The sequence below is a fragment of the Monodon monoceros genome, unplaced genomic scaffold, assembly GCF_005190385.1.
Source record: "Monodon monoceros isolate NGI ecotype Baffin Bay Population unplaced genomic scaffold, NGI_Narwhal_1 Super_Scaffold_5, whole genome shotgun sequence".
Taxonomy (NCBI): domain Eukaryota; kingdom Metazoa; phylum Chordata; class Mammalia; order Artiodactyla; family Monodontidae; genus Monodon; species Monodon monoceros.
This window is the reverse complement of record NW_021703782.1, coordinates 1,013,995-1,038,559: the sequence shown is the minus strand read 5'-3', so window position 1 is coordinate 1,038,559 and position 24,565 is coordinate 1,013,995.

The following is a 24,565-nucleotide window of genomic DNA, read 5'->3' as shown; positions in this document are numbered from 1 at the left end:
TTGCAGAGCACAGGCTCCAGATGCGCAGGCTCAGTGGCCAGGGCTCACGGGCCTAGCCACTCCGGGGCATGTGAGATCTTCCCAGACCGGGGCACGAACCCATATCCTCTGCATTGGCAGGCTGACTCTCAACCACTGCGCCACCAGGGAAGCCCTACATGACTCTTTGAATTATGGTTTTCTCAGGGTATATGCCCAGTAGTGGGATTGCTGGGTTGTATGGTAGTTCTATTTTTAGTTTTTTAAGGCAGCTCCATACTGTTCTCCATAGTGGCTGTATCAATTTACATTCCCACCGACAGTGCAAGAGGGTTCCCTTTTCTCCACACCCTCTCCAGCATTTATTGTTTGTAGATGTTTTGATGATGGCCATTCTGACTGGTGTGAGGTGATACCTCATTGTACTTTTGATTTGCATTTCTCTAATGGTGGGTGATGTTGAGCATCCTTTCACATGTTTGTTGGCAATCTGTATATCTTCTTTGGAGAAATGTCTATTTAGGTCTTCTGCCCATTTTTGGATTGGGTTGTTTGTTATTTTGATATTGAGGTGCATGAGCTGCTTGTAAATCTTGGAGATTAATCCTTTGTCAGTTGCTTCATTTGCAAATATTTTCTCCCATTCTGAGGGTTGTCTTTTCATCTTGTTTATGGTTTCCTTTTCTGTGCAAAAGCTTTTAAGTTTCATTAGGTCCCGTTTGTTTATTTTTGTTTTAATTTCCATTTCTCCAGGAGGTGGATCAAAAAAGGATCTTATGTCACAGAGTGTTCTGCCTATGTTTTCCTCTAAGAGTTTGGTAGTGTCTGGCTTTACATTTAGGTCTTTTATCCATTTTGAGTTTATTTTTGTGTATGGTGTTAGGGAGTGTTTTAATTTCATTCTTTTACATGTAGCTGTCCACTTTTCCCAACACCAATTATTGAAGAGGTTGTCTTTCCTCCATTTGTGTATTCTTCCCTCCTTTATCAAAGATAAGTTGACCATATGTGTGTGGGTTTATCTCTGGGCTTTCTATCCTATTCCAAAGACCTGTTTCTGTTTTTCTGCCAGTACCATACTGTCTTGATTACTGTAGCTTTGTCGTAGAGTCTGAAGTCCAGGAGCCTGATTCTTCCAGCTCAGTTTTTCCTTCTCAAGATTGCTTTGGCTATTCGAGATCTTTTGTGTTTCCACACAAATTGTAAAATATTTTGTTCTAGTTCTGTGAAAAAAGCCATTGGTGTTTTGAAAGGGATTGCACTGAATCTATGGATTGCTTTGGATAGTATAGTCATTTTCACAATGTTGATTCTTCCAATCGAAGAACATGGTATATCTCTCCATCTGTTTGTATCATCTTTAATTTCTTTCATCAGTGTCTTATGCTTTTCTGCATACAGGTCTTTTGTCTCCTTAGGTACATTTATTCCTAGGTATTTTATTCTTCTTGTTGCAATGGTAAATGGGAGTGTTTCCTTAATTTCTCTTTCAGATTTTTCATTATTAGTGTATAGGAATGCAAGAGGTTTCTGTGCATTAGTTTTGTATCCTGCTACTTTATCAAATTCATTGATTAGGTCTAGTAGTTTTCTGGTAGCATCTTTAAGTTTATCTATGTATATTATCATATCATCTACAAACAGTGACAGTTTTACTTCTTTTTCAAATTGGATTTCTTTTATTTCTTTTTCTTCTCTGATTGCGGTGGTTAAAACTTCCAAAACTGTGTTGAATAACACTGGTGAGTGTGGGCAAACTTGTCTTATTCCTGATATTAGAAGAAGTGGTTTCAGTTTTTCACCATTGAGAATGATGTTGGCTATGGGTTTGTCATATATGGCCTTTATTATGTTGAGGTAAGTTCCCTCATGCCTAGTTTCTGGAGGGTTTTTATCATAAATGGGTGTTGAATTTTGTCAAAAGTTTTTTCTGCATCTATTGAGATGATCATATGGTTTTTATCCTTCAGTATGCTAATATGGTGTATCACATTGATTGATTTGCGTATATTGAAGAATCCTTGCAATCCTGGGATAAACCCCACTTGATCATGGTGTATAGTACTTTTAACGTGCTGTTGGATTCTGTTTGCTGTATTTTGTTGAGGATTTTTGCATCAATGTTCATCAGTGATATTGGCCTGTAGTTTTCTTTCTTTGTGGCATCTTTGTCTGGTTTTGGTTTCAGGGTGATAGCGGCCTCGTAAAATGAGTTTGGGAGTGTTCCTCCCTCTGCTTTATTTTGGAGGAGTTTGAGAAGGATACGTGTTAGCTCTTCTCTAAATGTTTGATAGAATTCGCCTGTGAAGTCATCTGGTCCGGGGCTTTTGTTTGTTGGAAGATTTTTAATCACAGTTTCAATCTCAGTGCTTGTGATTGGTCTGTTTATATTTTCTATTTCATCTTGGTTCAATCTCAGAAGGTTGTGGTTTTCTACGAATTTGTCCATTTCTTCCAGGTTGTCCATTTTATTGGCATATAGTTCCCTGTAGTAATCTCTCGTGATCCTTTGTATTTCTGCATTGTCAGTTGTTACCTCTCCTTTTTCATTTCTAATTCTATTGATTTGAGTCTTCTCCCTTTTTTTCTTGTTGAGTCTGGCTAATGGTTTATCAATTTTGTTTATCTCCTCAAAGAACCAGCTTTTAGTTTTATTGATCTTTGCTGTCGTTTCCTTCATTTCTTTTTCATTTATTTCTGATCTGATCTTTATGATGTCTTTCCTTATGCTAACTTTGGGGTTTTTTTGTTCTTCTTTCTCTAATTGCTTTAGGTGTAAGGTTAGGTTGTTTATTTGAGATGTTTCTTGTTTCTTGAAGTAGGATTGTATTGCTATAAACTTCCCTCTTAGAACTGCTTTTGCTGTATCCCATAGGTTTTGGGTCACCGTGTTTTCCTTGTCATTTGTTTCTAGGTATTTTTTGATTTCCTCTTTGATTTCTTCAGTGATCTCTTGGTTATTAAGTAGTGTATTAGCCTCCATGTGTTTGAATTTTTTACAGATTCTTTCCTGTAATTGATATCTAGTCTTATAGCGTTGTGGTCAGAAAAGGTACTTGATATGATTTCAATTTTCTTAAATTTACCAAGGCTTGATTTGTGACCCAAGATATGGTATGTCCTGAAGAATGTTCCCAGAGCACTTGAGAACAAAGTGTATTCTGTTGTTTTTGCATGGAATGTCCTGTAAATATCAGTTGAGTCCCTCTTGTTTAGTGTATCATTTAAAGCTTGTGTTTCCTTATTTATTTTCATTTTGGATGATCTGTCCATTGGTGAATGTGGGGTGTTAGCGTCCCCTACTATGATTGTTTTACTGCCAATTTCCCCTTTTATGGCTGTTAGCATTTGCCTTATGTATTGAGATGCTCCTATGTTGGGTGCATAAATATTTTCAATTGTTATGTTTTCTTCCTGGATTGATCCCTTGATCATTATGTAGTGTCCTTCTTTGTACCTTGTAATAGTCTTTATTTTAAAGACTATTCTGTCTGGTATGAGAAGTGCTACTCCAGCTTTCTTTTGATTTCCATTTGCATGGAATATCTTTTTCTGTCCCCTCAGTTTCAGTCTGTGTGTGTCCCTAGGTCTGAAGTGGGTCTCTTTTAGACAGCATATATACGGGTCTTGTGTTTGTATCCATTCAGCCAGTCTATGTCTTTTGGTTGTAACATTTAATCCATTTACATTTAAGGTAATTATTGATATGTATGCTCCTATTCCCATTTTCTTAATTGATTTGGGTTTGTTTTTGTAGGTATTTTCCTTCTCTCATGCTTCCTGCCTAGAGAAGTTCCTTTAGCATTTGTTGTAAAGCTGGTTTGGTGGTGCTGAATTCTCTTAGCTTTTGCTTGTCTGTAAAGGTTTTAATTTCTCCATCGAATCCGAATGAGATCCTTGCTGCATAGAGTAATCTTGGTTGTAGATTTTTCTCCTTCATCACTTTAAATATATACTGCCACTCCCTCTGGCTTTCAGATTTTCTGCTGAAAGGTCAGCTGTTAACCTTATGGGGATTCCCTTGTATTTTTTTTGTTGTTTTCCCTTGCTGCTTTTAATATATTTTCTTTGTATTTAATTTTTGATAGTTTGATTAATATGTGTCTTGGCGTGTTTCTCCTTGGATTTATCCTCTTTAGGATTCTCTGTGCTACCTGGATTTGATTAACTATTTCCTTTCCCATATTAGGGAAGTTTTCAAGTATAATCTCTTCACATATTTTTTTCAGTCCCGTGCTTTTTCTCTTCTTCTGGGACCCGTACAATTCGAATGTTGTTGCATTTAATGTCCCAGAGGTCTCTCAGACTGTGATCAATTATTTTCATTCGTTTTTCTTTACTCTCCTCTGTGGTGGTTATTTCCACTATTTTATCTTCCAGGTCACTTATCCGTTCTTCTGCCTCAGTTACTCTGCTATTGATTCCTTCTAGAGAATTTTCAATTTCATGTATTGTGTTCTTCATTGTTTCATTGCTCTTTAGTTCTTCTAGGTCCTTGTTAGACGTTTCTTATATTTTCTCCATTTTATTTCCAAGATTTTGGATCATCTTTACTATCATTACTCTGAATTCTTTTTCAGGTAGACTGCCTATTTCCTCTTCATTTGTTTCATCTGGGGGGTATTTACCTTGCTTCTTTATCTGCTGTGTGTTTCTCTGTCTTATCATTTTGCTTCACTTACTGTGTTTGGGGTCTCCTTTTCACAGGCTGCAGGTTCGTAGTTCCCGTTGTTTTTGGTGTCTGCTCTCAGTGGCAAAGATTAGTTCAGTGGATTGTGTAGGGTTCCTGGTGGAGGGGACTGTTGCCTGTGTTCTGATGTATGAGGCTGGATCTTGTCTTTCTGGTGCCCAGGACTGCGTCAGGTGGTGTGTTTTAGGGTGTCTGTGGACTTATTATGATTTTAGGCAGCCTCTCTGCTAATGGGTGGGGTTGTGTTCCTGTCTTGCTAGTTGTTTGGTCTAGGGTGTCCAGCACTGTAGCTTACTGGTCATTGATTGTAGCTGGGTCTTAGCATTGAGATGGAGATATCTGGGAGAGCTTTCACCATTTGATATTACATGCAGCTAGGAGGTCTCTGGTGGATGAATGTCCTGAACTCAGCTCTCCCACCTCAGAGGCACAGGCCTGACACCTGGCCAGAGCACCAAGACCATGTCAGCCACATGGCTCAGAAGAAAAGGGAGAAAAAGGAAAGCAAGAAAGAACAAAACAAAATAAAATAAAGTTATTAAAATAAAAATAATATTAAAAATTAAAAAATTAAAAAGTAATAGAAAAGGAAAACAAAAGAAAGAAGAGAGCATCCAAGCCAAAAAACAAATCCACCAATGATAACAAGTGCTAAAAACTATAATAAGAAAAGAAAAAAATGGACAGACAGAACCCTAGGACAGATGGTAAAAGCTAAGCTGTAGAGGCAAAATCACAGAAAGTCCACTGCCTCAATTTTGGGATGATTCGTTGTCTCTTCATGTATTCCACAGATGCAGGGTACATCAAGTTGATTGTGGATATTTAATCCGCTGCTCCTGAGGCTGCTGGGAGAGATTTCCCTTTCTCTTCTTTGTTCGCACAGGTTCCGGGGCTCAGCTTTTGATTTGGACCCGCATCTGTGTGTAGGTCACCTGAGGGCGTCTGTTCTTCGCTCAGAAAGGACGGGGTTAAAGTGGCAACTGATTCGGGGCCCCTGGCTCACTCAGGCCAGGGGGAGGAGAGGGGTATGGAATGCGGGGCGAGCATGCGGGGGCAGAGGCCGCTGTGACGTTGCACCAGCCTGAGGTGCGCCATGCATTCTCCTGGGGAAGTTGTCCCTGGATCCTGGGACCCTGGCAGTGGCGGGCTGCACAGGCTCCCGGGAGGGAAGGTGTGGAGAGTGACCTGCGCTTGCACACAGGTTTCTTGGTGGCGGCAGCAGCAGCCTTAGCGTCCCATGCCCGTCTCTGGGGTCCGTGCTGTTAGCCGTGGCTCGCGCCCTTCTCTGGAGCTCCTTTAAGCAGCGCTCTTAATCCCCTCTCCTCGCGCACCAGGAAACAAAGGGAAGAAAAAGTCTCTTGCCTCTTTGGCAGCTCCAGACTTTTCCCCAGACTCCCTTCCGGCTAGCCGTGGTGCACTAGCCCCCTGCAGACAGTGTTCATGCCGCCAACCCCAGTCCTCTCCCTGCGCTCCGACCGAAGCCTGAGCCTCAGCTCCCAGGCCCGCCCGCCCTGGCAGGTGAGCAGACAAGCCTTTCGGGCTGGTGAGTGCCGGTCAGCAGCGATCCTCTATGCGGCAATCTCTCTGCTTTGCCCTCCGCACCCCTGTTGCTGTGCACTCCTCTGCAGCTCCGAAGCTGCCCCTGCCTCTGCCACCCACAGTCTCTGCCTGCGAAGGGGCTTCTTAGTGTGTGGAAACCTTTCCTCCTTCACGGCTCCCTCCCACTGGTGCAGGTCCCGTCCCTATTCTTTTGTCTCTGTTTTTTCTTTTACGCTACCCAGGTACCTGGGGAGTTTCTTGACTTTTGGAAGGTCTGAGGTCTGCCAGCATTCAGTAGGTGTTCTGTAGGAGTTGCTCCACATGAAGATGTATTTCTGATGTATTTGTGGGGAGGAAGGTGATCTCCATGTCTTACTCTTCCGCCATCTTGAAGCTCCGCCCCCCTGTATTCTGCTTTTAATGGGTGTAGTTGATAGGTGTTCATTATATCCAGTCGACTGATGGTGCTGTTGAATTCATCTATGTCCTTTTTGATTTTTTGCCTGCACAGCTGTTCATGGCTGATAGAGGCTTGCTGAATTCTGTAACTATGATAGTGGATTTATCTATTTCTCCTTGAAGTTTTATCTGATTTTGCCTCATGTACTTTGATGTTCTGCTTTTAGACATACACATTTTACCTTTTATTAGATAATTGACTCCTTTATCATTTTTAATGTGCCTAGTTTTCTCCAATAACTTACCTTATACTGAAACCTGCTCTGTCTGAAATTATTTAATATAGCTACTCATGCTTTCTTTTGACTTTTGTTAACATGACCTATCTTTCTGAATTATTTTTCAATATATATGTGTTTTCTATTTAAAGTAGGTTTCCTGTAGATAGCATTTAGTTGCCTCTTGTTTTTGCATCCACTGTGACAATTTCTTTGTTTTAATTGGCGTGTTTAGACATTTGACGTTTAATGTGATTAATAATATAATTGGATTAATGTTTATGATATTTGTTTTTGTTTTCTATCCATTGCCTTATTTTTTTCCTAATTTTGTCTTCCAATCATTTTCTGCCTTTTTTGGTTTTAACTGAGAATTTTATATGATTCCATTTTCTCTCCTTTCTTACATATTAGTTATATTTCATTTTTAATCACTTCCCCAGAGTTGGCTAACTATATTTACAACTAATCCAAGTCCACTTTCAAATAACAGTATACCCTATGCTGCTTCACAGGTTGTGTGAGTACCTGATAATAATAAGATTATCCTAATTCCTCCCTTTTATCCCTTATATAATTGCCATCTTTCATTTAACTTATATGTAAGCATGCATGTGCATATTTTTATATATGCCTACATAGTCAAATACAGTGTTGGTAATATAATGTGGAAAAAATTGTTACATGTGATACCAAGAATATGAAAAATAAAAATTTTATTTTACCTTCATTCATTCCTTCTCTAATGCTTTTCCTGTCTTTCTGCAGATACAAGTTTCTGATCTATAGTACTTTCCTCTCTCTAAAGCAGTGGCCCTGAAGCTTTTTGGCACCAGGGACCAGTTTCCTGGAAGACAGTTTTTCCATGGACAGATGGGGTGGAGAGGGAGATAGTTCAGGCAGTAATGCCAGTAATGTGTCTATGGGGGTTGGTTCATGTGGTCATGCGCGCGATGGGGAGCGACGGGGAGCAGCAGATGAAGTTTCCCTCCGCTCGCCTGCCGCTCACCTCCTGCTGTGCGGCCTGGTTCCTAACAGGCCCCAGACCGCTACCGGTCCACGGCCCGGGGGTTAGGGATCCCTGCTCTAAAGAACTTCTACTATTTATTGCAAAGCAGGTCTACTGGCAAGAAATTGCTTTAATTTTTGTCTAAGAAAGTCTTTATTTCCTCTTCACGTTGAAGGAAAGCTTTGCAGAGTACCAACTTCTAGGGTGATGGGTTTTTATCTTTTTGTTGTTTTTTTTTCTCACTACACCTCATATATTTCACTTCACTTTCTTCTTGCTTGCATGGTTTCTGAGGAGGCATAGAATAGAATTCTTATTTTTGTTCCTGTATAGTTGAGTCATTTTTCCCTCCAGCTTCCTTCAGCATCTTTTTTTTTTTTTTTTGATCTTTGATATCTGGATTTTGAATACATGCCCTGGTGTAGCATTTTTGGAATTTATCCTGCTTGGTACTTTTTGAGCTTCCAGGGTCTGTGATTTGGTGTCTGACATTAATTTGGGGAATTTCTCAGTCATCATTGCTTTGAATGTTTTTTCTGTTCCTTTATCTCTTTCTTCTCCCTCTAGTTACACCTTTTGTAGTTGTTCTACTGTTCCTGGATATTCTGTTCATTTTTTTCTGTCTATCTTTTTCTTTGCCTTCCAGTTTTGGAAGTTTCCATTCTCAAGCACCAGGGTTCTTTCCTTAGCCATTTCCAGTCTACTAATGAGCCCATTATTTCCATTAGAGTGTTTTTATTTCTAGCATTTCTTTTTGGTTCTTTCTTAGCATTTCCAACTCTCTGCTTACATTGCCCATCATTCCTTTTTTTTTTTTTTTTTTTTTTAAGATGTTGGGGGTAGGAATTTATTAATTTATTTATTTTTGCTGTGTTGGGTCTTTGTTTCTGTGCAGGGGCTTTCTCTAATTGTGGCAAGCGGGGGCCACTCTTCATTGCGGTGCACGGGCCTCTCACTATCGCGGCCTCTCTTGTTGCGGAGCATAGGCTCCAGACGCGCAGGCTCAGTAGTTGTGGCGCACGGGCTTAGTCACTCCGCGGCATGTGGGATCCTCTCAGACCAGGACGTGAACCCGTGTCCCCTGCATTAGCAGGCAGATTCTCAACCACTGCACCACCAAGGAAGCCCCTGCCCATCATTCTTGCTTGCTATATACTTTATCCATTGGAGCCCTTAGCATATTAATTATAGGTGTTAAAATCCTGATCTGATCATTCCAACGTATCCACCATATCTGATGCTGGTTCTGATGTTTTCTCTCTCTTCAAACCTTTTTGTTTTGTTTTGTGATTCTTGCCTTTTGGCATGTCTTGTAATTTTTTTCCTGATAGCTGGATATAATATCCTGGGTAAAAGGAACTGCTGTAAAGAGGCCTTTAGTAATGTGGTGGCAGGGTTGCGCGGAGAGGAAGCTTCTACCATTCTGTGATTAGTTCTCAATCCTTTAGGGAGTTGTGTCTCTGGATTGTGCACTGCCCAAGTCTTTCAGTTTTTCCCCACCATGGCGGGTAGCATGCTAGTAGGGGTTCAATTTTGGTATGTCCCTTTCCCAGATTGGATAGGTTCTGGAAAAAATCCTGATAGTTTAGGGGATTTTTCCTCTGATATTTACTCTGAGAACTTATTCAGGGTGTGGAGCCCTGTGACTGGGTCCCCTTGGAGCTTCTCTCAGACTTGTCCACATGGAGTATCTAGGTGTTTTCTGGTTACAGTGTAGATATTCCTGTTCTGGTACTGGTTTCTGCTCCTGAGTCTCTGCTCTGGTGAGTTCTGATTCTGTGCATGCACCTGTCAGTGTCTCCCATTTGGGGGGCAGCAGTTTCCTCTGTGCCCTCACTTCTCTGATGCATCTAAGAAGAGTTGCTTTTACAGTTCATTCAGCTTTTTCTTATTTTTTGAGACTGATTGGCAACTTCCAAGCTCTTTACACACAGTGCAGAAACCAAAGTAAACAGTGTTGTTTTTAGGATTAAGAAAAGTCAGTGTTGATTTTAAAATCCTTCACATGTTGGTTGGTTGGTTGGTTAATTTTTAAATAGCATATTTACTGCCAATACTTTTTAAGTTACCTGTGCACAAGCTGTAGATATTTGAAAACTTTTATTTTACAGATCAGAAGATGTTTGCTCGTTTCAGAATTCTTCCAAACAATATGATGGTGAAAATAAAGGGGAACTTTGCAATTATTAGCATACTTCCCCATCATAGGCAACTGTTACTGTAAAATAGCATTGTTTCCAGTGAAAAAGCCTATTGTGTTATGCATAATACTGTGTTTAGAGATACCTTAGTCAGACCTATGTCATCTATTACAGGTAGCAAAGGTGGTTATGTTTTTAATTGTAATTAATGTTCTCATTATTTCACACGTTTGTCTGTTTCATTACTTGAATACAGCCTTACATTGTATGAATCGTATGTTCAATTAAGTTGAAGATATGAACTGGTATCCTCTAAAACCAGAAATACCTGGTGTAAAGTAAATGGGAAAAAACATACTAAAACATCCATTTGTGTAAGAAAAAAGAGAAAGCAAATCAGGATCAACATTGATATTAATATTGCACTCAAAGCCTTTTGAGAAACAGATCAAGTCTCTGCATCATTCCTTAAAATATTTTCACTCACAGTCTCCACTGCCCAAGTCTGAAGTCTCTGCCACGCTCCATCAAATTCCTTTGGATATAAACACATCAGTTACTTCAAAGAAGTTTTAATTCGGGAAGAGCACAGTAGAAGTCCTGAAAATAATGAAATATTCGGTTACTTCAGTTTTCTCGGTGTTACATTAAAATTCTACAAAAGTACAAGGGAATGTGCCTCTCCTGCATTACTGTTAACCAATGCAGGTGTAAAAGAGTTCTCTGAATTTTTTTTCCTTAGATATTTTTGGTAATTGTAAATACAAATTCTTCCAACTGTATTCAGTAACGGTCAGTTTTATTTACCTTAACCCGATTAATCACTAGTAGGATAAATAAGGCATCATGATTAAGTTATTACAACAAGAAAAATTCTGATATACCATTTTAGTAAATTCGTCATTTATTTGGATATCTCTCCAAGACAACGTTCATCCTCTGGACAGTACTCTCTCCAATGATCATTTTAATTATTAACATATTACGCAGTGTCTTTTAGTATATTCTACCTAAAGTGCTTGATAAAATACTAGGCATTTTCTTCACGCCAGTCTGAATGAATTAAACTAAAGATAAGTTAAATCTAATAGGAAAAATTAATGCAGTACGATTCAGGAAGTCTGACCATTTCCTCCTCTCAGACTTTGATTAATTAGACTACCTTAAGTAAATCTCTTTCTCACCTCGTCCCTGAGTAGCTGTGAAGCCAGAACAGCTTACCTCCTTCTACCAACTCTCAGGAATAGGAGATTCTAGATTGTATCCAGGGAGCCCTGGGGATGGAGAAGAGAAAAGTTCTGAGATTAGATTGTAACTTGATTTTGTATTGATTTTTTTCCCATTAGAGGGATGGCAAACATAATGCATTCAACTGTGAGAAGAATAATTTTGGAAAGCTATTTTCTTCTGACATTTGCTATGAGCAAAATATGATTTGTAACTCTGAGATACACAAGGAAGGAGGGGGTGGACAGGAAAGTCAGGGGCACCCTCTGAAAGAACATTTTGTTTTTAGAGAAGAACGATCAGGCAGTTATTCACTTTTGGAACAAAAAAAGAAGTAGAAGTTACAAAATGCCAGAGAATGGTGTTTTCTCTATTGCTATTTTAAGAATTAGTGAAAAGAAAAGATGGAATTGATCAACATGCCAAGAAAAAAAGCATTATGTAACCTTAACGCATCATTGACAAGATTTTAACAGTGGTTTTTTTTTTTAAGATTTTTTTGATGTGGACCATTTTTAAAGTCCTTATTGAATTTGTTACAGTATTGCTTCTGTTTTATGTTTTGGTTTTTTGGCCACCAGGCATGTGGGATCTTAGCTCCCCGACCAGAGGTCGAACCCACAACCCCTGCATTGGAAGGTGAAGTCTTAACCACTGTCCCACCAGGGAACTCCCCTTAATAGTTTTTAATAAAAGAAAATTATTACTCAAATAACAGAGAATTAATTAAAGTGAAAATTTTTCATTTTATTTAATCTTCTCCTTTACCTATAACAAAACATAGAGTCCAAGAGCCTTGCAAAATCACACAGTAACACGGCAGAGCTTCAAGAAATTAAATGTTAAGCTAAAGGATTTCTAGTAAGAAGTATCATTATACTTAAACAATATGTATCAAACAGCATGATTTTTACTTTTATAATTGGGCAGGTGCTGTATATAAAAACTAGTGTCAACCATAGCCTGCCCATTCGTAGGACAATAATACACAGCCACCATTCAACGAATAGACTGCAAGCACTTTAGGAATGCTTTTACAATTTCAATTATTTAAATGTTATAAAAAGGGACAGTGTTTTGCTTTGATGCTCCAGCACTGACAACTCTAGACTCTCCTACAAAGTTTTTAGTTTTATCATTGCTTAAAAAAGCTAATCCTAGACAACAGGAATTTCCAATAAAATCTTTTGCTCCTCTTACAAATGACTCCATTTGAAACGTAATTTGCCCTATCCCTTCCCTCCAATTACCAGTGTTTAGACGTGTCAGTTTCTGAACATCAGAGAAAAATGAGGAAGCACATTCTTCTTCTACAGTATTCTATTTATGTTGCTTCATACCCACTATAATCACCCACGTATTCTCCGGAAGCTTTACAAATTTTTGCCTTCATGAAAGAGATTTGTCAATGATACCTAAATTTTATATACTATTATTTCATAGAATATGTGGTTATTCTGAAACGATATTAATTTTTCTTATTCCACTCTAAGTTTAATTGCTTCCCACATATTTATTTACATGTTTGTTTGTTTTGTATTGATGTATAATTGACCTACAACACTGTGTTAGATTCATGTGTACACCGTAGTGGTTCGATATTTCTATACGTTACAAAATGATCACCACAATAAGTCTAGTTACCATCTGTTACCATACAAAGATATTCCAGTATTATTTACTCTATTCTCCGTGCTGTGCATTTTATTCCTGTGACTCATTTATTTTGCAACTGGAAGTTTGTACCTCTTAATCACCCTCACCTATTTGATTCATCCTTCCACCCTCCTCCCATCTGGCAGACACCTGTTTATTCTCTGTATCTATGAGTCTGTTTCTGTCTTGTGATGTTTGACTTTGTTTTTTTAGATTTCACATAGAAGTGAAGTCATGCAGTATTTGTCTTTCTCTGTCTGACTTATTTCACTAAGCATAATCTTCTCTACGTCCATCCATGTTGTCGCAAATGGTAAGCTTTTGTTGTTTTTATGGCTAAGTAATATTCCACTGTATGTGTGTGTGTGTATCACATCTCGGCAACACTTGTTATTTGTTATTTTTTTGGTGACAGCTGTTCTAACAGGTGTAACATGATGGCTCATTATGGTTTTGATTTGCATTTCTCTGGTGATTAGTGATGTTCAGCATCTTTTCATGAGCCTGTTGGCCATCTGTACATCTTCTTTGAAAAATGTCGATTCAAAAAAAGTGTCCATTCAGGTCTTCTGCCCATTTTTTTAATTGAGTTTTTCTTTTATATTGAGTTGTGCAAGTTCTTTGTGTATTTTGGATATTAACCCCTTATCAGACCATCATTTGCAAATATCTTCTCCCATTCGGTAGGTGGCTTTTTCATTTTGTTGATAGTTTCCTTCACTGTGCAAAAGCTTTTGGTTTGTTGAAGTTCCATTTGTTCATTTTTGCTTTTGTTTCCCTTGCCTGAGGAGACAGATCCAAAAGAATATTGCTAAGACCAATGTCCAAGTGTATACTGCATATATTTTCTTCTAAGAGTTTTATTGTTTCAGATCTAACATTTAAGTCTTTAAACCATTTTGAGTTTATTTGTGTATATGGTGTGAGAAAATAATTCATTTTGGATTCTTTTGCATGTAGCTGTTCAGATTCCCAATGTCTCCTGTTAAAGAGACTCTTCCCACCTTTGCCATAGATTAATTGAGTTCATTTCTGAGCTTTCTATTCTGTTCCATTGATCTATGTATCTGTTTTTGTGCCAGTACCATACTGTTTTGATTTTGTAGGATAGTTTGAAGTCTGGGAGTTAATACCTCCAGTTTTTTTTATTTCTCAAGATTGCTTTGGCTAGGGGGCCTTTTGTGTTTCCATACGAATTCTAGAATTATTTATTTCAGTTCTGTGGAAAATGCCATTGGTATTTTGGTAGAGATTTCATTGAATCTGTAGAGTTCCTTGGGTAGTATGGTGATTTTAACAATATTAATTCTTTCAATCCACGAACATGGCAAGTCTTTCCATTTCCTTGTGTTGTCTTTATTTCAACAATGTCTTATAGTTTTCAGAATACAGGTCTTTATCTCTTGGCTGGATTCATTCCTACGTTTTTTTTTTATGCAATTGTACATGCGATTGTTTTCTAAATTTCTCTTTCTGATAGTTCATTGTGTATAGAAGTGCAGCAGAATTCTGTATGTTAATTTTGTATCCTGCAACTTTACTAAATTTATTTGTTCTAATATTTTTGGTGACATTGTTAGGATTGTATATATAAAACATCACCTACAAGCAGTGACAGTTTTACTTCTTCCTTTCCAGTTCAGATTTCTTATATTTCAATTTCTTGTCTGATTGCTGTGGTGGAATTCCAATGCAATGTTGAATAAAGTGGCAAGAGTGTGAATCCTTGTCTTCTTCCTGATCTTAGAAGAAATGCTTTCACCTTTTTATCATTGAGTATGATGTTAGCTGTGGGCTTGTCATATATGGACTTTATTATATTGAGATATGCTTCCTCTATTTCCACTTTGGTGAGAGTTTTTAATAATTAATGGATGTTGAATTTTGTCAAAAGCTTTATCTGCATCTGTTGAGATGTTCATGTGATTTTTATTCTTCAGTTTATTAGTATGGTATATCATACTGATTGATTTGCAGATATTGAAGTATCCTTGCATCCCTGGGATAAATCCCACTTGATCATGGTGTATGATCCTTTTAAATATTGTTGAACTTGGTTTGCTATTATCTTGTTGAGGACTTTTGCATCATCTGTGTTCCTCAGTGATATTGGCCTGTAATGTTCTTTTATTGTGGTTTCTTTGGTTTTGGTATCAGGATGGCATTGGCTTCATAGAATATGTTTGGATGTGTTCCTTCTTCAAGTTTAAGAATATTTGATAAGGGTATTATTAACTCTGCTTTAAATGTTTGCTGGAATTCATTTGTAAAGACCTCTAGTCTTAGATCTATGTTTGCTGGAAGTTTTTAAATTAGTGATTCAGTTTCATTACTAGTAGTTGGTGTGTTCATACTTTCTATTTCTTTCCAATTCAGTCTTGGAAGACTGTATGTTTCTAGGAATTTATCACTTCTTCTAGGTTGTCCATTTTATTTGCACTTAACTGTTCACAGTAATCTCTTGTGATCCTTTGTATTTCTGTGGTGTCAGTTGTAACTTTTCCATTTTCATTTATGATTTTATTTATTTGGACCCTCTCCCTTTTTTTCGTGTTGATTCTGGCTAAAGGTTTATCAGTTTTGTTTATTTTTCTACTGTTTTTTGTCTGTATTTATTTTTGCTCTGATCTTTATTTTTTCTTTCCTTCTACTTAACTTTGGGTTTTGTTTCTTCTTTTTTTCCTGGTTCCCTTAGGTAGAAGGTTATTTTTCTTGTTTCCTGTGGTAGGTTTATATTACTATAAACTTCCCCCTTAGAACTGTTTGTGTTACGTCACATAGATTTTGGATTGTATTTCCATTTCCATTTGTCTCCAGGTATTTATTTTTATTTTTTCATTGCTTGTTTCTTAACAATTTTTTAATCTCCATGTATTTGTGTTTTTTTGCAGTTTTTATTCTCATAGTTGATTTCTGGTCTCAATATGTTGTGGCTGGAAAAGATACTTAATATGATTTCAATCTTCTTAAATTTATTCAGACTTGTTTATTGTCCTAGCATCATCTATCCTGGAGAATGTCCCATGTGCATGTGAAAATAATGTATGTTCTGCTGTTTTGGGTGGAATGTTTTATCTATACCTATTAAGTTCATCTGGTTAATGTGTCATTTAAGGGCAATATTTCATTATCAAAATTCTGTCTAAAGGAACTGTTCATTATGTAAGTGGAGTGTTAAAGTCCCCTACTATTATTGTGTTACTGTCAATTTCTCCCTTTATGTTTGTTAATATTTGTTTTATGTATTTAAGTGCTCCTATGTTGGGTACATATGTATTTATAATTGTTGTATCTCCTTGGATTAATCCCTTTGTTATTGTGTAATGCCCTTCTTTGTATTTTGTTACAATCTTTGTTTTAAAGTCTGTTTTGTCTGATATAAGTATTGCTACCCAGGCTTTCTTTTCATTTTCATTTGCATGGAATATTTTTTCCATTCCCTCACTTTCAGTCTATGTCTTTAAATCTGAAGTGAGTCTCTTGTTGGCAGCATATGTCTGAGCTTTGTGTTGGTATCATTCAGCCACTCTGTGTATTTTGATTAGAGCATTCAGTCCATTTACATTGTAAAAATCATTGATAGGTGTGTACTTATTACCATTGTGTTAATTGTTTTCCAGTTGTTTTGTAGTTCTTTTTTAAAACTTCCTTTTGCTGTCTTCCTTTTTAACTATATTTAGTGTTATGTCTGGATTCCTTTCTCTTCTTTATGTGTGTATCTATTATAGATTTTTGGTTTGTGGTTATCACGAAGTTTATATATAACAACATAGATGGGTAGGTAGATAGATAGATAGATAGTCTATGATTACTTTTAGTTGCTGTCCTCTAAAGTTCAAATGCATTTTAACAACCCCTCATTTTTAATGTTTTTGACATCAAATTTACATCTGTTTGTTTTGTGTATCCCTTAATTCCTTTTTGTGGATACAGGTAATTTTACTACTTCTGTCTTTTAACCTTTTTACTAGCTTTATAGGGTTGATCTACTAACTTTACTGTATGTTTGCCCTCACCAATGAGACTTCTCTTTTTGTAATTTTCATATTTCAAGTTGTGGTCTTTTCTGCTTTGAGAAATCCCTTTAACATTTCTTGTATAGCTGGTTTTGTGGTGCTGAACATTTTTTGCTTTTGCTTGTCTGTAAAGTTCTGTATCTCTCCTTCAAATCTGAATGAGAGCCTTGCCAGGTAGAGTATTTTCGGTTGCAGGTTTTTCCTTGCATCACTTTATACATATTGTGCCCCTCCGCTCTGGCCTGCAACACTTATGCTGAAAAGCCAGCAGATAGCCTTAAGGAGTTCCCTTGTACATAAGTTGTTGCTTTTCCCTTGCTGCCTTTAATATTCTCCTTAATCTTTAATTTTTGTCATTTTATTTATAATGTGTCTCAGTGTGGACCTCTTTGACATTTCCTAGGTATTTTATTCTTTTTGATATGATAGTAAATGAAATTGTTTCCTTAATTTCTCTTTCTGATAGTTTGTTGTTAGTGTATAGAAATGCCTTTGAAATTAGAATGGGTATCTAGGGACACACTAAACAGTATTGCACTCTGTTAGAACTCCCAGCAAGTGGAAATGCAGTTAACATCCTGGGAACAAATATCCATGTTAAATTGGCATAATTAAATTATTTATATAACTCACAACAGTAGCTGATGTAATTTTGACATTGCCTAATAAAAAAGATAGGTTTAACTGATTATTTATCTGTTGCAGCTTATAATTTCTACTTCATTTTCATTAATCACGTGCTTATTACTAAAAAATAATAAGACAGTTATCATTATAAAGATTTCAGTATGGCCAGAATATTTTTTTAAAGTAACTAAGTTAGAAAGTGGCATAAAAATTGACTCTGCAAAAGTCCATAAAGGTCTTAAAACATAACGTACCTTAAGGATTAAACAAAACAAAAGTCAAACAAAAATTTAACAATATATATTAGGTCCTAAGAGATTTTAATACAACCAAAATACAGATCTACTTTGCCCTGTCATCTCCTTCCTGCAATGCCAAGCTCACTTCAATATCTGACACAAAGTACCCTTAGAACTGAATGTACAACTCTTCAGTTGTGACCAAACGGAGGAAAAACTTTTAAGGCAAAAGGTCAAAACAACAAAGAAATTGACACTAGAGGTGTAACACCCAAAAGTAATATAATTCAAAACATGGGTAATCTTTTCAAACTTGCTGGTGGCCCCAGACTTAATTTCAAACATCAGTTTGTTACAGTGTATTAATTTGATACCATATCAAAGCTTTAATCACTTAAGTTTATGATAGTCATTCCGTATTTGAGTAGGTTGTACAAAATCTTACTAAGAACTTCTACTTCAGATTATGACAGTAACTGGTACCCAGTATGCTCTCTCAGCATAAATAATATAAACTGGATAAATATGTGAGTCAGTTTTTTCGAGCACTGGAAAACAAGCACCACAAATTGAAATCCCTGTGAGGAGTGCAGTCATTGGGAGAGTCCTACAGTTGCCCAGTCTCCCTGCCTGGGTGGCATTTCCTGATGTAGTGCAGTGAGATGGGGTCTGAGCAAATCACTGTGGTCCTACAAGTTGAAAAGACAGCGATCAGAGTTTGGTTTAGCCTTGTGGGTGCAACACGCTGACTGCAGCATTTAAGGGGCATGAACTGTGCACAGTAGGTCTCTAGAAGTCATATGTGTCTCCTGGGAATCCCTGAAAAAGCAGCGAAGCTTCATTGTCACACAGGAGAGCAGCTCAGGGCCCTGGGCTCACATGGACACCATGCTCAGTTTAATGATCTGTGGTCACTGTCTTTTAATCCATAGTAATTTTATATTAGAGCTTGTGCTTTGTAAGGAGGGTACAATACGACAGCTCAGCACACACAGGAGCTTGGAACCTCAGCTCCCACTTGGTCTCACTTCCTGCCATCTCCCCACCTCCCTGGAATGGGTTCCCAGCCATCTATTGCCCCAGCTTGACCTGACCTCTCTCTTCCTGCTGCTGACCAGTGACCTACATGACTTTTTTTGCATGTACGTTTTCGTTTTCTGTGACTGATTACTCAGAGTGGAATTGCTGGATCATATAGTGAGTCTCATAAGAAACAGCCAAACTCCTTTTACAACCTTTTCATGGTTGTATGACTTTACAGGCCCACCAGCCATGGTGAGAGGGTCATCTAATGCACCTCATCACTACCATTTGGAATTATCAGGTACGTTCATTGTAGTCACTGTTGTGGATATAAAGGGGGAACTCATTTTGGTTTTATTTTGCATTTCCACGGCTAATATGATGCTAAACATCTTCCTGTTCGTTCACTGACCACTCATCCAGCTTCTTTTTTTGGGTTTTTCCTTCAATAATTGTGTCTTTTATTTCTTTTTAATTGACCTTCTATCCTTCAACATTGTAAATTTTGCTTATCAGTTTTAGTTGTTTTTTAAATTTTAGTATATATATACACATTATGTCATCTGTGAATAAGGACAGTATTACTTACTTTCTAATTATTAGGCTTTTCTTTTTTTCTCTATTACACTGACCAAAACATTCAGCAAAATATGGAATAAAAGTGATGAAAGTGATGAGAGCAAGCTTTGCTTTGTTCCTAGTCTTAGGAAGAAAACATGGTCTTTCACCATTACTTTGATATTAGCTTTAAGTTTTTTATAAATGGCATTGTTAAGGAAAGGATGTTTCCTTCTATTGCTAGTATACTGAGGATATGTATCATGAGTGAGTATGGAATTTTGTCCAATCTTTTTCTTCATCTATTAATGATTATGGTATTTTTTTTCTTTTATTACATTGACAGATTTTTCTATAGTACTTTAAAGATGGCACTCCTTTGTCTTCTAGCATGTATGTTTTCTAAAGAAAGATCGCTGTCATTCTTATCTTTCCCCGTCCCACCCTGTGTGTGTGTGGTGTCACTTTTCTCTGGCTGCCTTCAAGATTGTCTGCTTATCTTTGGTTTTCAGGAGTTTGATGAGTATGTGTCTAGGTCTTCTTATTTATATATCCAGTTGGGGTTCTTTGAGGTTTTGGATCTGTAATTTAATGTCTTTCATAATACTTCTCAACCATGATCACTTCAAATTTTTTTTCCTCGTTATTTTTCAAATTTCTCTTTTTTTCTTTCTCAGCTCCTTCTGGGATTCCAATTATATGTATTTTGAACTGTTTGACATTGTCAACGTTGTCCCACAGCTTTTAGCTTCTCAATTCTGTTTGTTGTTTGCAGGTTGTTTTTTTCTTGTTTAACTTTTTAAATATTCTCTGTTTTAGTTTGGATAATAGATGACTTGACCCATGTTCAAGTCATCTAATTCTTTCTTCAGCTGTATAGACTCAATTCATGAGTCTGGCCAAATTTATCTCTGATATTGTATTTTATAGTTGTAGTATTTCCACTTGGCTCTTGATACTGAAATTCTCCATTTGTTCATGCATATTGTTCATTTTTTCCATTAGATCTTTATCATATTAATCACATTATTATAAAACCCTTGTGTGATCATTTCCAAATCTGGATCATCACTCAGACTGAACCTGTTGATTGCTTTATTTCTTGGCAATGGGCTGTTTTCTCTGGATGTTCTTATTGCTGTTTTTGTTGTTGTTTGAAGATGTGTCTTGAAGATTTTGATCAGATGCCAGACATTGTGTCTGTCATAGAGACTGAGGTAAAAGGTATTACACCTGAAAATAAGGAGCCTTCTGTTTTCAGGCCTTGGTATGTGGAGCTGAGTAAACCTAGTCAGGAGTCGACTGGCTTTGAATTTTTTCAGTGCTCTCTATGATGTGGATACATCAATGTACCTCAAGCTCCAAATTCATCCAGGATTTCGTTGCTGCTGCTTTGTGCTTAAGATGGGTGCTTTCCAGTCTGGAGTGCTGGAGGGTTTTATATCAGTGTTCTCACTTCCCCATCAGTTTTCAACTAACCTATGCTCATCCATGGTAGGTATTCCTCCATGTCTCTGTATCAGACCAACTGGGCCATATAATTTGTAAGGCACTTTGAGAAATGAAAAAAAGCAGAGCCCCATTTTATAAAGCAGGGGGGAAAGTGTTCCAGCAGTAAATAATTATTTTGTTGCTCATATCATGGTGAGGGAAGGGAAATTTTCTAGTGTCCTGGTTCAGCCTCAGTCTTAGGCAGGCCTGTGCACCTAAGCATCAAAAATGAGGCTTTCTCAACATTCCTTGCCCTCCTTCCTGTGGCAGCCAAGCATCACTTTGTATCTGTGGTTGATTTAAACAGAAATTTTCTGTCACTTTCCCACTGGTAGTAGAAGTCTTCTGAGTTTGGGGATTGGTATTGCTGTTTGCCCTTAACTTTAGCCTTTCTTGCTGCTTTTAACTTTAACTTTTGTGCTTAGGTTCATCTTCTTTCTCTAGCTTCTAAAGAAATTGACTTATTTTCATGCAAGGGAGTATTATTCAGCAATAAAAAGGAGTGCACTATTGATACAGTCAAAGCAATGAATCTCAAATATATTGCACTGAGCAAAACAAGCAAGACACAAAATGTGCGTGTGATGATTCCTCTCATTTGAGGTTCAAGAATTAGCAAAATACATCATAGTGATAGAAACCAGACCTGTGGTTTCTTGGGGAAAAGGCTGAATTGACTACTAGTGGTCAAAAGGAATTGTTCTGCACTGGTATTAACGCTCCGTATCTTGTTTGGGTGGCGGATCACGGGGCTGTATAAATTCGTCATGACTCACAGAATTAATTGTATGCTCAAATTAGGCACAATTTAAATATAAATTATACCTCCATGAGTTTGATTTAAAGTGCCCACACAAAAGTCATCTTAACCTTTTTAATTTATTAAATTTAATTAAGGTGCTTTCCTCTTTTCAGATAAGTGCATATGTTAATATCCACTTATACAATCAAAATTTTGTTTGCAGAAAGATCAGTCTGGACTAGAACACGTTTTCTGGAGCTTCAATCTCACTTTCTCTAGCTTAAACCTGATTTATCTGGGGAGTTTTTTAGTTTTTCAAACTCTTTCAAATTCAGCAATGACTTATATATCCCCTTTTCCCATGATCTGAGTGCATAGGTTAATGTTATTGATTTAAATGGTCACCATGTATCACCATAACATGGGTGATTATGAGGAAAAATTCTGAGCATTTTCCTACAAACCATTTCACATGCTGGGTGCTCCAGAACCAACTCTCAGTTTTATTGAGAGGTCGACAGTATCAATGGCAGGGGACTAGGAAGCACCATATGTGAGGACACATAGTAAAGTTCGCACAGATGAATTGCCTGCCTGTGCAGATGGCTTTCCTTATGCAGAAGGGTGGCACGCTTGGTTTGTTCTTGGCAGTCAGTCTTCCCAAGATGGAGTGTGGTATCAACAGGGTTGCCAGTAGTCACTTAATGGTGGAAGAAAAAAACCTATAAAATCCATATGGACAACCTTCTTCAATGCTTCCTTCTATTCAGAGTCCTCATGTTTGTCTAGCCAGCTCCTCCAACAGATTTTTTAACAAAGGTAAAATAAAAAATAATAATCCACAGAAATTCTGAATGGTGTCCGGAGATGTAGAGTTTCTTTTTTTAAAAAATGGATAAAATAAATACCATATTAGCAAAAGTGTAAAGATGTATGAAAGTTTTCAGAAGAAGTCTGGACTTCTGTAAGGGAAACGTAGCTGTGGCTGTTTGTGACCTGCCCAGGTGTCCTCAGCACACACTGGCACACCGGGGCTTTCTGGAGTCACCTGCAAATCTCTGCTTGAGGGCTTTTCTTGATGGCAGGAGCAGCTCAGCACGAGGGCCACAAGCTGGAATTGGCCCAGAGTTCACACCCTGGAAGAAGTCCTCCAACAGTGATGCATGTGGACTGGGCATTTAACACCCAACTCTGTGGGGACAATTCCGAGGAATGTCCTCTGCACTGTCTCAGAGTCCCTGGTGGGGTCGGGTACACCTTTGCCCACCACAGACAACTTTAAAACATCCTGCTATTGGGTTCCCTTCTTTTATCTCTCACTTTCCCACTCCATTAGCAGTGATTGCTGAAATCTGTTCCCACCACAATTCACACTCAAATCCTGTCTCAGTAATTGCTTCAGGGGGAAGAGAAACTAAAATGGGAAACCAAAGGGCAGTTACTTAAAGGAAAGGAAGAAAGCTAAAAATATGTATATATATATACATTTATACATATATACATACATACATATATACACACATATATGTATGTGTACGTATACATGCATGTAATTGCAAATTTTTTTAATTGCAAAGAATGTTTACATAAAGCCTACTGGATAAGTGTATGCCCCTGACTCCTAAACCAAATAAATCTAATCAATATTCCCTAAGAAATACAATGGGAGGGTAGGCATTTTAAGGTAAAATCTACCGCATTTGACAGTTGAGGCAAAGGTGGGAATGATCTCTGATTCATCTGTCCTTATTCTCCCTCTTAGTAAACCCAGGGAAAATATTCTAATCTGGCTATTTTTAGAGGCAAAAGTTGAGAGTTCCTTTCCGTGGAAACTTCTGTGAACATGAATGGCTCATTTTTCATTCTCTCCTTTGTTTCTTCGTGTGGCCTGAGCACTGAGCCAGCTGTCTGGGTCTGTCTTCTCACCTGTCTTCAGTTTGTCAGCCACCCTCTCATCACCCCCGCTACCCCCAACTACCTCCTCCCGTTCTCCCAGTTAGTTTTGTCCGTAGTGCAGCCAAGACTGAAGTTCCCACCTGGGCTCCTCCACTGTACGTACCAGGATCAAGTGGGCTGTCACTCCATTTCCTTTGTTGCTGATTGGATGAGCACTGCAATGGCCTTTACCTACCAAGTGACAACGTCTAAGATTTTAAGTTCAGGGCACAAGATGCCCCAGAAGTCTATTAGATAGGTCAAAAACTCCAATTTACTTTACCAGCTTTTTACAATGTGATTTGTAGCTAAAAGCACAATTAGCAATCAGGTTTATTTTGCATATTATTTTTCTTTCTATATTTCTTACAAAAAGACATAGAGGGGCTTCCCTGGTGGCGCAGTGGTTGAGAGTCCGCCTGCCGATGCAGGGGACACGGGTTCATGCCCCGGTCCGGTAAGATCCCACATGCCGCGGAGTGGCTGGACCCGTGAGCCATGGCCGCTGAGACTGCACGTCCAGAGCCTATGCTCCGCAACGGGAGAGGCCACAACAGTGAGAGGCCCGCGTACCGCAAAAAAAAAAAAAAATCTGAGTCTATTTCTGTTTTGTAAATTAGTTCATTTATATCATTTTAAAATTTTTATTTTATTTTTGTCATTTTTAAAAATTAGATTCCACATATGAGTGATACATGATATTTTTCTTCCTCTGTCTGACTTCACTTAGTATGATAATCTCTAGGTCCATCCATGTCGCTGCAAATGGCATTATTTCATTCATTTTATGGCTGAGTAGTATTCCATTGTATATATGTACCACATCTTATTTACACATTCCTCCACTGATGGACATTTAGGTTGCTTCCATGTCTTAGCTATTGTAAATAGTGCTACAGTGAACATTGGGGTGCATGTATCTTTTCAGATTACTGTTTTCTCCAGATATATGCCCAGCAGTGGGATTGCTGGATCATATGATAACTCTATGTTTAGTTTTTTAAGGAACCTCC